The sequence below is a fragment of the Delphinapterus leucas genome, chromosome 17 (genome assembly GCF_059928025.1).
Source record: "Delphinapterus leucas isolate spDelLeu-1000000601 "Yukka" chromosome 17, BTC_Dleu_Yukka2, whole genome shotgun sequence".
In the NCBI taxonomy this organism is placed as follows: Eukaryota; Metazoa; Chordata; class Mammalia; order Artiodactyla; family Monodontidae; genus Delphinapterus; species Delphinapterus leucas.
The window spans coordinates 53,008,677-53,023,191 of NC_143145.1; the positions used below are offsets into that span (position 1 = coordinate 53,008,677).

Consider the following 14,515-nt stretch of genomic DNA (forward strand, 5'->3'; position numbering starts at 1 on the left):
CTGTCTTGTTGATATCAAGACCTGCTAATTTCAAGGCTAATTCATTGCTGTTACCACTTGCAGAGGAAACCAGGATATCATGTATTGCATTTCTTCTACCCGTTCTTCCTGAAGCAATAAAATCTGCATATGTAGTTTCCACATCAGTCACTGCTAACAAATATTCACATAGCAGGAGCTACAAAACAGAGAAAAATTAAAAGGTAAATATAATGTTGGTCAATGGTAAACATTTAACAAAGACACTTGTTAAATTACTGGCCTATAATATGGATGTGAAATAACTGTCTTGCTTACATGTCCACAAAGCAAGTAATGCTTTGATTCTTGATCAAGGGTCAGGGAACATTGTTTGTAAAGGGCCTGATAGTAAATAGTTTAGGCTTTGAGGGTATATAGTCTTTATCCAACTCTATGGTTGTAGGACAAAAGTACTCAAAGAGAATACATTAAATAAAAGTAATAAACTAAACTTATAAAAATAGGCATAAGGCCAGATTTGGCCTGCATGCCATAGTTTGTGGACACCCAGTTTAGATCATAAAATTCTCCTTCTCTAATACCATTTTAGTCAGTCTTCAACTCCAGAAAGAACTTGAGCTCAGTAGCATACCAAAGTGGTGGGAGGTGGAGTGGAAGTGCTCCACCGTAGAGATAAGCAGTAAGCAAGGGCATTGTTTGCAGAGAACCTAAGGACAATAATGAAATTGACCAAAATCCAGTTTGCTTGTTATTATCATCACGCACCAGCAATTCTAAACAATGCCAGTGACCGCTCCCAGTCCAGGAGCACAGCTCCCTTGTTGCCTCCTTGGTAAGTCATTCCTTGGGAGGAATAATAAACTTTCTTGACTGAAACTTTGAAATAAAATCTACAAAATTACAAAGGACTCAATGAAAGTGAGTTTCCCCAAACAGGCCTGGTAACACAAATACTTAATTAAAGACTTAATGAAGAAAATATTTAACAAGGTAGAATATGATACATGTAATAACAAAAGATCATCAAATGTAAATCTTTTTTTTTACCTCTTTATTGGAGTATAATTGCTTTACAATGGTGTGTTAGTTTCTGCTTTATAACAAAGTGAATCAGTTATACATATACATATGTTCCCATATCTCTTCTCTCTTGCGTCTCCCTCCCTCCCACCCTCCCTATCCCACCCCTCTAGGTGGTCACAAAGCACCGAGCTGATCTCCCTGTGCTATGCGGCTGCTTCCCACTAGCTATCTATTTTACGTATATATGTCCATGCCACTCTCTTACTTTGTCACAGCTTACCCTTCCCCCTCCCCATATCCTCAAGTCCATTCTCTAGTAGGTCTGTGTCTATTCCTGTCTTATCCCTAGGTTCTTCATGACCTTTTTTTTTCTTAGATTCCATATATATGTGTTAGCATACGGTACTTGTCTTTCTCTTTCTGACTTACTTCACTCTGTATGACAGACTCTAGGTCCATCCACCTCACTACAAATAACTCAATTTTGTTTCTTTTTATGGCTGAGTAATATTCCATTGTATATATGTGCCACATCTTCTTTATCCATTCATCCGATGATGGACACTTAGGTTGTTTCCATCTCCTGGCTATTGTAAATAGAGCTGCAATGAACATTTTAGTACATGACTCTTTCTGAATTATGGTTTTCTCAGGGTATATGCCCAGTAGTGGGATTGCTGGGTCATATGGTAGTTATATTTTTAGTTTTTTAAGGAACCTCCATACTGTTCTCCACAGTGGCTGTACCAATTCACATTCCCACCAGCAGTGCAAGAGTGTTCCCTTTTCTCCACACCCTCTCCAGCATTTATTGTTTCTAGATTTTTTGATGATGGCCATTCTGACTGGTGTGAGATGATATCTCATTGTAGTTTTGATTTGCATTTCTCTAATGATTAATGATGTTGAGCATTCTTTCATGTGTTTGTTGGCACTCTATATCTTCTTTGGAGAAATGTCTATTTAGGTCTTCTGCCCATTTTTGGATTGGGTTGTTTGTTTTTTTGTTATTGAGCTGCATGAGCTGCTTGTCAATTTTGGAGATTAATCCTTTGTCATTTGCTTCATTTGCAAATATTTTCTCCCATTCTGAGGGAGAAAAATTAAATCTTTCATGTCTTTTTCTATGTTAAAAACTCATATTCTTTCCTGAAGGTCATAAGAGGGATGAATACTAAGATATGAATAATGAATTTCTGTTGGATTAATTTTGTTTAAACAGGACTTTAAAGTAACACAATTTCCCTCCTATTCCTAAACATTCCAATTACATTTTACTATAGTTTAAGATTAAAAACCCATGCCAATAATCAAGAGAAAGGAGTCTTTTCAACATATACAAAATGTGGAAGAAGCTAAAATGGTAGAACCCATACACTATCATGGACATGCACACTGTCACTCTGAAATAAACTGATGCCATTTACAGTGAAATCCAGGATGGCCGTCAGTAGCACTTTCCTTAAAGCTTAGTTCTTCTCCCAGTGCCTAATGAGGGAGCTGTTAATTTAATCTGGGCAAAACTTTTATACTCTCTCTTCTGTAAGAGGAAGCCAAAAGAGGAAAGAGGGAGGAATAGCACAATACAAGTTTTGAAATAGGAAATATATGAATACTGCATGCTTTACTGTGACTATATTATGGTTCCAATCACTTGACTATATCCACCATTCTTTTTTATGGGAATATGATTTAATGGTTGTTACCATGTTACTTAAAATTTCCAAATGCTCCTCAGAAGGTCCTGGATTGAATCCTGCCCCTGACATTGGGTCATGGAGTGACAGAAAATCACTTGACCTCCTGGCCTTCCATTTTCTAATAAGTAAAGCAGGACAGCTGGATGACATAATCATTAATGGCACTTTAAGTGAAAGTGTAAAAACAATGATCACTCAAAACTGTATCATTTCTAGAATCTTGAATTTGGAAATTCCCTTCTGTGACCATAACCACCAATTTTTTTTCTTTTCCTCTTACTCATAATGAATCTGTTCTTCACACTGGTCATATCTTTAATTCCTTTAACCCTTTTTGTTTTAGTTTCATCTAGGCCCAGCCTGGATCAATTGCCCACCGTTTGGTGTAGCTTCTCATTAGCATCAAGAAGTCCCTTTGCTCTACCGTCACCTTGACTTTCCTAAGCCTCACCTGGAAAACAGCATGGTACAATTTCTCTGATCTCATTACTGGGTGGATAAGTGTTACCAAAAAAGTCACAAAATTGTGCCAATTGGCTCAACTAAACATTTTTACTCTATTATTAGTATACACTCTGAGTTGAACGGAAATTCTTTTGTTCATCTCTATTTGACTCTTCCCTATGGCTTCCCTCTGTGGGAAGGATTCCAAACCTTTTGTAGTCCACACAACCAGACACTACCTGCCTTAAGGGGTGACTTTGCGTCTTCCTTCTTGGAGAAGATATAGGACATCTGCTGCAAGTTCTCTTACATTTCTCCCTATCAAATACATTTCTCTGTAAATCACTATTGTTTCTTTTCTAGATGAACTAGCTGCTTTCTCTTTAAGGCATGCTATTGACTCTATTTCCTATTACCTCCTGTAGGGCCTTTCTCCATCCATTTTTTTCTCAATAATTTGAGTGTTCTTTCTCCTCTGGATCTCTCCCTTAAGCTTATAAGCATGTTCAAGTCTTTCCTTACTAAAAAAAAAAATGAACCAACCATTCAACCAAATACGCATTCCTCAACCTTCTTAAATCTTTGCACTACCTTCTCTTTCCTTCATTAAACTTCTCAGTAGGGTTCAACTACTTTTATTTTCTCACTTTCCTTGAACCAACCTTTAGAATTTTTCTATTCCATTGGCCTTTATATACTATGTTTTACAGAGACTACTTTCATATAGATCACTGAAATGATCTGTATTAACATTAAGTGACCGCTTAGTGTTAAATGTTCTTGTGAGCGTCTATCCTGTTTGAGCTCACATGACACTGCCAGTTACATTCTCCTTGAAACTCTCCCCTAGCGTATATTAAAAGTTATAGAGGTAAAATAATTATAAGAATCAGACTTACCTGTATTTGAATCCAGACTTTCCATTTACTTCTTATGCTATGTCTAATCTCTCTGTGCTCAGTTCTTTATCTATAAATTGTGATAAACATACTTAGTTCTCAAGATTATGAGAATTTACTTGGTTTATGTATCTCAAGAGACTAACACAGTGTTTGGCACATGGTGGGTAAGTACTGATTTAAAAAAAAACAACTGTCACTTCCTTAGCTTTCATGATCCCTTACTATCCTGGTTCCATCCCATTTGACCTTTGTATTTTTTACAGACTTCCCTTTCTAGGGTCACCTTTAGAAATCAGAGCACATTTTGTAGGGAGTTAGAATCAGTCATTGACCTTCTTTACTTTCTTACTTGAATAACTCATCTAATCCCAATGCTTCTAATTCCTCACTAGGGATGATACAAACGTCTGCACCTGCTATTTAGAATGTTCTCCCAAGGTCCTCACACACAAGAGCAACTGCCTGCTGAACAGGGACTTCCACTTGGTTTTGCACAAACATTTCACCTTCAATAAAACAAAGTAAGACAACAACAGAACACGTAAATAGAGCAGACTGGCTTCATTAATGCGCTGTGTTGGGGCATATTTTGACTTATTCCTCTCACTTGATGTCCATGTCTAATCATCTGCCAGGTCACGTTGGTTTCTATCTGACGTCACTCATATTTATTCTCTGTAAAACACAGAAAAGGCTCTTACCAGGGTTACGGCTGAGTTCTCCCACAATCTGAAAAGAACCCACTTTTGCTGCTTTAACTTTAACCACTCACTCTCATACTTGGTACGCTACAGAAAAATGCACAGTGTTTTCCCAGAGCTTCTCTGATGGTGCATTTGCTCAAGTCTGTCATTCAACCTGGAATGCCTTCTCCTGACAAACTTGCTTGTTGAAATGGATTTAGACCTCAAAATTCAGCCAATGCCATCTTCTCTTTGTCTTCTTTCCCCTATCTCTTCACCTAGCGCTCCCACAGGCCTTGATTTGTGACCGTACAAGGAGTTAAAATTCTAACTGGCATCATGGTTGCCTCTCCTTCTAGACAGATCACAAGTTCTGACAAGACAGGAAATGCATTTTGTTAATATTTTAACTACACAGAATTCCTAGTAGAGCCTTTTGCACATAATCAGTGCTGAATAAAAGTATGTTAACTAGAACTGAACAATGAGGAAGAAATACATTAATCACCTTTCATCAGTAGCCACAGAGAATTTCCCTATCCCTGGGTTATACTAAATCACCAAATCCTAAAACTCTGGAAGGTTTTATAGGTGGAAAATCTGAGGACCAGATAGTTCAAATGATCTGCCCATCTTCACATAGTTAATTAAGTGGTTGGAATGAAGGTCTTCAAATCCCAGTCCACTCTTTCTGTTTTACCAGGTTGCCTGTCTGTGAGTAAGCTATGAATTTGCATAAAGTTTTTGACCTTGAAGTAATTTGGTGCTATTATAATGATATTTTCATTACCTACTCCACTACCATTAACCAACGCAGTACTTAGTTTCTATGTTACTTTAAAGATTTAGAATTGGATATCTTTACCGATTTCTTTCTATGGTCACATTTTGAAATAAGGGCACATTTTGTGGAAATTTAGAATCAGTCATTGACCTTCTTATATCTATCAAATATATCTGATAAAAAGGTGAAGTAGGTTACAGGAATAAGCTCATCTCAAAGTCATTGTTATTGTCTTTCATTCTTAGTCTCTTTATGGCATTTGAAAACATAGGCTTTAAAAATAGCACAACTGCTATTATTTCTCATCTGATAACAATGTTATGAAGTAGGCAAAAATATCCTCATTTTCATTTGAAGAAAATAAGTCAGAGATGTTAAGTGATTGCTAAATAACACACGGAACTATGACTTGAACCCAGGTCTGTGGGTTTTGCATAAAGAACACTGTATTTTGCAATAAAGTTCCTTGTTTTTTGCCATTATCATTTTTAAAAATGTAGACTGCCATAATAATACTCGTGTATGTGGGAGTTTACATCTAATTCACTTTGCTGATAATAGTTTTAAGAAGATTTGAAATATCAGAGTGAGACAGAAAAAAGTGGTGACATTTTCCATGAGAAGATATGAATTAAAAGGAGTACTGCATTATGATTTGTATATCTGGGAATGTTAATTTCTGTGATGGTGCTAATTCTATTTATAAGAGGGGAACCAAAAACTTAATTTGAATTTTCATTTAGGGTATTCCTAAGTAATGAGCACATGGAAGAAGAAACAGGGTTATGAGAGATGTATGTGTATACTGTGTTCACCTTTGAAATGTGTGTATCTAGATTTCAGTTGGATTTAGTGAAAGACAATAATGAGAATTATGAGAACAGATTATTCTGTAAACTCCTTTTCTTCTTAAGCATTTATGAAATATACTTGCTAGATTGATGTGCATCTTATTGTAAACCTCTAAAGTAACATAGAAAGTACTGGGCATTCAATTATGGTAGCCATTATAATTATTATTATAATAGTTATTATTATAAAGTAGTATTTCACTTTTATTAGATTTGTTTTCTCCAGACAATAAACTTAAATTTCAGTAAAAAGAACAATAGCTGACAAATAGCGCATATTTAAATATATAATTACATTTTGAAACAAAACATATACATGTTATAAACTCTGTATCTTTTTCTCTCTCTCCATGATTATACTTCCTTAATGAATTCCCATTAGGTGCTCAAAAACAGTAATTTTTACATGCATGGCAGCTATGTTTTTTTCCTTTCAGCTAAACATCTTGACACAGCTTTTCAATTTATTGATATGACTACCAGAGATTGGAAATAACTTTTACACCAATATAATCACTGCATAATGACTTGTAGTTAGCTTAGAAATTCTGGGCAAACTGTTGCCAAATGACTATGGCTGACAGATGTTCACCCCAAAATGACAAAAGTCAAAACAAAAGTCTAGTAAGTGTCAGCAGCTGGTAGAGATTTAATAGAGTAGCACTTAGCACACATTCTGGCCTTATGCAAAATAAACTAATCAGAATAAAACTTGGAAAAATTTACCAAAAGTGGGCTTTGACTCTTCACTAAAGCTTCCTATTTATGTTGCTGTAATTAGAATTTCCTAGACATGACAAAATGGTAGTATTGGATATAAACAAGATAATATGGTGCTATTTTTTGTATCTAGTTATGTACAAGAGCTAATTATACTAATATTCAAAGTCTGATTAGAGGGAGGAAAAGACATTTTATTATTTAAGTACTGTACTATTTAAAATTAGATTAAATTTTAAAGCATAAATTTCTAAATATTGATATCTAAAAATCCAATCAAAATTCATGACTAAGAAATAACCTTGCTTTCTTTCCCCCCCTTCTTAAAAAAGCCTCACTTTCTCCCTTTTTAACAAAGCAAACAGTATATTGGTATTCTAAAATTGTTTTGTTTGTATAATGGATTCCTAAACTGAGATTCATAATTTGTGTTGGTCTTTCCCTTACTTATGCCCTCTATCTTTTTAAATATCATTTACACAAATTGAGAGAATAAACCAGATTTCACCCTAGCATAATTTATAGATTTAGATAGACTGCAAGAGGCTAGAAAAAGTATGTACTTACGTCTCCTGTATTAAACAAACTGAAGTGTCCGCACAGATGTATTCTAAAAGAAGTTGGGTCTATGAAGCTGCTTAAATGATTTTTACAGTGACATTGAGTCATGAGCCAAATGGTGACTGGATAAAACGCTAATTTTACTCCTGTAAATGGGGACACATGAAAATGAGACTCACAGACTTGGAAGAAAGAATGGAGAGAATGTCATCAGCAGGCACTGAAGTCTTCTCTCTAATATAAATGGTATGATTTTTTTTTAAAAGAGAAGGAAAATTCTTCCTCTACCATTATTACAAATGCAGTTACATGACTTCTCCAGTGTTACTTTATAAAATCATGTGAAATTTGCTAAAAGTCATTGAGTAGTTTCCTATGTGCTTAAGATTTGGTCTACATTAGTGTTTCTGAAACGTTTTGGTCTCAGATATCCATTACATTATCAAAAATTACTGAGACCCCGAATGAGATTTTGTTTATATAGTTATATCTGCCAATATTTACATTATGTGAAATTAAGACTGTAAATTTTAAATATTTATTAATTCACTTAAAATATAAATAAAAAGCCCATTACATTTCAGTAAATAATATATTTTTAGTGAAATGAAATATATATTCCAAAGCCAAAATAAAATAGTGACAAGAATGGCATTGTTTTACATTTTGAAATTCTCTGGCTTAGTTTTGCAAATGTCTGGCTTAACAAAAGGCACCTGGTTTCTCATATCTGCTTCTGCGTTCAGTGTCTCAATATGTTGTTTCAGTTGAAGTATATGAAGAAAATCTGGCCTCACACAGATTTCTTAGTTGGAAAAGTGAGGAGAATTTTAATAGCTTTTTCAGATAATTATGGATTTTTAAATTTTGCAATGTGGAATCTAAAACCATATCAATATGCTTCCCTTACTGTTTTATTAAAATCTATTGTCTACTTTGCAACTTAAATGGATATTTTGCCCATATGTATTTTTAAAAATAACAGGTATTGGTCATTTGGAAAAATATTGGTTCACCAGGTTATGCAAAATTTCCAAATAGTAGCTTATTTCATTATACAATATCACATTTGTTAGTAATGCCACCTATCTCAACAGAAAATTCTTTAAGAATTGAGAAACTGACAAGTTCACAGGGGCCGATAATAAGTTTTCCAAAATTGTAATTTTTATTTGAAAGCTCAGATTTTATCACTGGCAACAGATACAATTGGATTTTGCTTCTCTTGAAGTGACAAGCTCACTTTGTTCATTTTCAAGAAAATCTCTGCCAAATATCCAAGTTTGAAAAAAACCCAGTTTGCTTGTCAGTTGTTCTTTCAAGTAAAAATGGTGACTCATGAGAAAAGTGGCTAATTTAGCTCTCAACCCAAGCAGTCACACAAGTACTTACTTGAGACAACCATGCAGTTTGGTACATCTTCACTGACTTACCATTTCATCACACAGAATATTAAAAAGACATCTACTCAAGGGTCAAGATTTGACAATTAGTATATTTTTACTCCTTAATCAAGTACATTCTTAGGTACATCTTGCATTTTAAAAATATTAACTCTGAGTGTGTGGCAGTGAAGAATACCAGGCTTACTAGTAGTTTGCTGCTACTGACCTGATTCATGCTAAGGTGTCAGCAGTTTTCCCCACCATGCTTTTGCACCATTAGTGCAAATGGCAGCCAAGTGAAAAAGGTAAATAGCATCAGTATTAGTATGAAAATTATTTTAAACTTGTGAATCTACTGCAAGTATCTCAGGGAATGACTGAAAGGGTCATTGGGGACATGCAGGAGTTGGGGGACCAAATTTTGAGAACTGTTGATCTACACAGTAACAGGAAGCTATCTGACAAACACTACGGATTAGAGAAGGGAACCCTTTTGTAAAGAACTTAACTAAGCAGGTTTTTGATTCCTAAAATATTCTGGAAATAATCAGCTGTTTCCATGCTAAGTACAATACTATCTATCTTTTTCTTTTTTCTTTTCCTGCATAAGAATATTACTTATTTATCTAATTCAGGCTTACAAACAATCTAATAGCTTATTTCTAAGAACAACCCCCCAATCTCACAAATCAGAGGGCTTCAAATTAAGTCTCATGAGACAGGACAGGGTGCCAGAACTTGATGCTACCTTAGTTCCCCTTTTCCTTGAATTGGGCTATATTCTAGTCACATTTTGGAGTAAGTGACAACAAAGAAGAAATCAAGAACCATACCCTGTTAATAACAACAATTTGAAAATTTCCACAGAAGTCTCCTCTGTTAAGGCATAATTATAAATCCTGCGCCAGATCATGACACTGCATGCTCTAGAATACCATTTGGTATAATGGGACACGTATTGTCCTTTAGAAGAGTTTGGATAGTGTTCTATCAAAAGCACACTTAAAAAAAGTAATCTCAGAATCACAGAATGATGCCAACACATATTAACTCTGTGAAGTCAAACCCTCTTTTGTTCTAAATCCAAGGCATTGACTTTTTAAATCACAAAATATTGTTAGAATAAATTTTGCCTAATATGAGATCAAATAGGCTGTCTTTGATGGTTTTCATTCACAGTAAGTTTTTGACTAATACTACTACAAATAATAACCCATCTACATTTGTTGGGGGGAGTTCGTCACTTCTTCCCTGATTTTCAGTGTATAATAAAAATTCTCAAGTTCAAAAATTTCCAACATTTGATACTAATGGTTATTATTCTCAATCTTCTCTCTATTCATCAATTCATCTCTGATCCCCAGTAATGTGATAATTGTGATCCTTATGCCTTCATTCAAGATTATATATATATATTTTCCTTGTTTTGACATGGGCACATTTTCATATTGTTTTTGTAAATTCATGACCTAGTCAATTGTATTATTACTTAACTTCTTCTCTGAAACTTCCTTTAGCCCAGATTCAAATCCTTTTTTTTTCTTCCCACAGTGCTTAACAAATCAAAACTTTGTAATGAGAAATCTAAGCCTAAAAATGTTATAAAGCCAGAAGCACAGGCTATCTCAAGAAAATATTTTCCCTGTCTAATTAGGCAAGCTAATTCATACAAAACAAAGCTATTCATAAATTCCTTTGTTGATCTCTGGCTGACCCGTTCACCATCCTTAAAAACAGCAATTTCTTCATTGTTTTGTGTTTCTTAAGTCTCACTTGTATTTCATCTTCTTACACTCCATAGAAACTCTTGCCTAATGAATTTATGGAGAATGTCAAGGTCATCCTACATAAATTCCTTCAATTGCTGTTTCTTTATCATCACATCAAAATTGCCATCTTTTTATTTGAGTCCTTTTGCCAACATTAATACCTGACTGGTGCTCTTGACTCTATCTTCTCTCCTATTATTTTTCCTTCAATCCTGCCTTGTGCTTCCGGAGTCTTTCTTTTCCCTGCTTCTCCAATGCCTATAAAATTATTTACATATTCTCTGGTATAAAATATATTTCATCTTTTAGCTCTGTTCTTTTTGTCACTCACCTTTTACTTTCATTAACTCTCAAACTTACAGAAAAAGAGGTAGATGCTAATTTTCCTGCATCCTTTACAATGCTTTATTTTTAATTCCTTTGCAATTTAGCTTACATATCTATCAATTTACCAGAATTGTTTTCTCAGAGAAAAACCATTACAGATTAATCACAAAATTCAACAGGCTTTTCACTGTAATCACCTATATCAAATTGTGTACAACATTTTACGTTGCTATTCCTCTCTTCCGGAAACATCTTTCTCCCTTGGCTCTGATAGTTACTGTACTCTTGATTCCCTCATAATCTTCTTATATTTCTTCTTGCTCTTTCTCTCACTTAACTATTAAATAATATATTTTCTCTCTTTTGTTCTGTTTGGTAATCCCATTTACCCCAATTGTCTTAAATTCCAACTGTGTATAGATGGCTATCAAATCTATAATTTGGGGGCCTGATATTTTGCTGAAGCGTAGCTTGGGAATTTTTACTACCTATTGGATATTCCCCCATGTTTGTCCTTAAAAACTCAAATTCAGTAAGTTCAAATGGAATCTCTTTGCTGCATCTCTACCTCCACCCCCCAAACTATTTATTATCCTTATCATTTTAGTGTATATTACTACTATTTTCTTAGGTATCCATGATATTAATAGAAATCTTAGAATTGTGTTCAATTACTTCCATCTCACTAATTCTTCCCATCTAATCAATTCTCAAACCTCATTGTTTTAATTCTATCCATTCAATGCTTCTTAAGTATTCTTCATTTCCGTTCTTTGTCTGGTCACTCCCTTCATCATCTCTTTCTTGACTATTGCAATTATAGGCTAACTACTTACTTATCTAAACTTATTCTTTTCCAAGTTACCCTTTACACTTTCACCAGAATTAACTTTATTAAACATAAAATACTCAAAAATCTTCAGTGGCTCCTGGGAACCCTCAAAACATAGTTGTAACTTTATTTGCATGGCCCTCAAGAATGTGAACCCAACCTAATTTACTAGCTTTTTTCCCTATACTATCTCTCCCATGTATACTAAGTTAGATCATAGCAAACACTTGCTATATCTCTGGTGTTCTCTTATTGGTCTTCTCATGCTGCTTTTCTCAACCTGGAGTGACCTTCTCTCCCAATGACAACAAAATCCTCCTCATCTTTCAAACCCACTTTACAAGCCACAACACCTCCCAATCTCCAGGTAAAATAAATAACTTTATTATAATATTTATTTAATTTGGCACTATGCAAGAATTAATTATTTTCATGTTGCTCTTCTTCCTATATTATATGTTCCTTGAGATCTGGGTCTTTGATTTTTGAGTCCCCTCAGAATGCTTGGCACAGGATTTTGTATGTTGTTCTTACATCTGGAAAAAGTATATTGTAGATTTATTTTTAATCATCATACTCAAGATCCTTACTGGTAAAGTAAATTTGTCAACGTTATCCCATTGTCAATAGTAAAAGTATTGATAGCTCAGAAAGCATGTTTCTTTATTCTTATTCATTTAATTTTCCTGTCTCATAATACTTATCATCAATATAAAGAGGTGAACTGTAATCATTTCCTCTGATACATTTTTTCTTCTGTGTATTCTTAATTATGACAGAAGATTTTTAAAAAATAACAGCAACAAAAAGCACTCTAGAAATCCAAGTAATCTATCCTATTTTCACTTTACGGAAGGTTACCGCTTGTAAAGTTTTTTATAAAATATATATGACTAAAGTAGCGAATTAATGCATGGAATGATTTGTTCTGTCCTTCTTTTGTTAAGGCTTTTTACATCATTTATTTAATATTTCAAAAGGTTTATAAATCATCTATTAGCTAATCTTTGCAGCATCCCTGCTGACACAGTCAATTAGCTGAAGAAGTACTGCTGGTTGGCAACTGACAAGTAATATTACTTGCACATTACAGATGAAGAAACGAAAGCAGAGAGAGGTTAATCGACTTGACCATGCCTTACACAGTGAATGGTAGTACTGATGTCACAATGGGGACCTGGGGTTATTCACATCAAAACCACAAAAGCATTAAGAGTCCAGAGCTGGTGCTGTTCTTTATTATATTATACTTTCTAAATCCTTTGTTTAATCTCCTTTTCTGGCTCTCTATGAGTCCAAGGAGGAAAGATACTTTTAAAATCTATAACTTCTCATTAAACTAGACTATTTTTTCTACATCCAATAAATATTTAGTTTTTGCAAGGACATTAGAACATCGACACATTTCTTCTCAAAATAACTCATTATTAAATTTTCCATCTTTAAAAGCACAATGAAAGATCAAATCAATCTCAGTAATATTTTCTGGTCTGTTCTGGTCTGGTCTAAGTTGTAATAATGACCATAGTAACAAAACAGCTATTGTTTACTAATTATTTATCAAAAATAACAAAAATATCAAGTATTTGCCAGATATAACACTAAGAAGTTTATGTGAATTGTATAGTTTAAATTCATCAACAAATTTATCGAAGAGGAATGTTCATTATCTCAGTTTTAAAGATGGAATATTAAAGGTTTAGAAATATTGTCATGAAACTGATAGGTGATTTAACCACTTCCAAAACCAGTTGCCATTTTCCAACATTCATTTTGGAACATACTATACTTAATTTTTTGTTGATGGTTTGCCAACCCTATTTTTTTTTTAATATGTAAGCAGTTCACATACTGCAGTGTTGAGACATTACTGTGTAGGGTGATATATTATTGACATCCCTACAGAACCTGGCTTTTTAATACTATCATCTCATATACATCATATTAATTGACACTGCAATTTCTTCCTTGATTTGTATATTTTTTTCTACAAACGCTTTGCATTCCAACATCCACATATCTGATCTACTCAACCATGTGATGGTCTTCATCTTCAGACATCTTGCTGTCTGGGCTGTTCAACCCTGTGACAGTAAAAGCACACTCACTAGGGACTAGGAATTTGAGAAGGACTTAGAAAATGGTTTGACACCTGAAAAACATGGCTCCAGAATAGGAAAAAAAATCTGCAAAGTTGAGATAAAAACTTGTGTCATTAATATTTTCAACTAATATTACTACAACAGCAATGTTACTCAGCTTTCATATAGTTATCTATAAATTATATTGGATATGTGACTTGGGCACATTTTAATGCATTTGATAACATTTAGGGTAAAGCTTCTAAAAGGGCAATTGCCTAGAACTGAGGAAGGTTTAAAAATGGCCCTGCACAGAATGAACTAGAAGTGACTTCAATGGGAGGGTGAGGCAGAGATGCTGGACCCGGAGAGTGACAGAGCAGGCGTACATTGGAGAGAGCTTTCCTACATAGGAGAGCCAAGAATTTGTTGCTTATTGAGTGGGGAGCATGAAGGTAGGGGACCCTATAA

General features: G+C 34.4%; 1 long non-coding RNA gene across 3 annotated transcripts in view; it reads right to left on the reverse strand.

Moving 5' to 3' along the window:
• The window catches only part of LOC149747022 (uncharacterized), a 190,758-nt gene that overhangs the window by 94,501 nt on the left and 81,742 nt on the right, over window positions 1-14,515 (reverse strand). For 2 of the 3 annotated variants that reach the window (XR_016388490.1, XR_016388491.1), the window contains exon 1: window positions 1-14,515. This exon is cut by the window's right edge and continues 13,701 nt beyond it. This is a non-coding gene — a long non-coding RNA (uncharacterized LOC149747022). The other variant, XR_016388489.1, reaches the window with a different exon arrangement.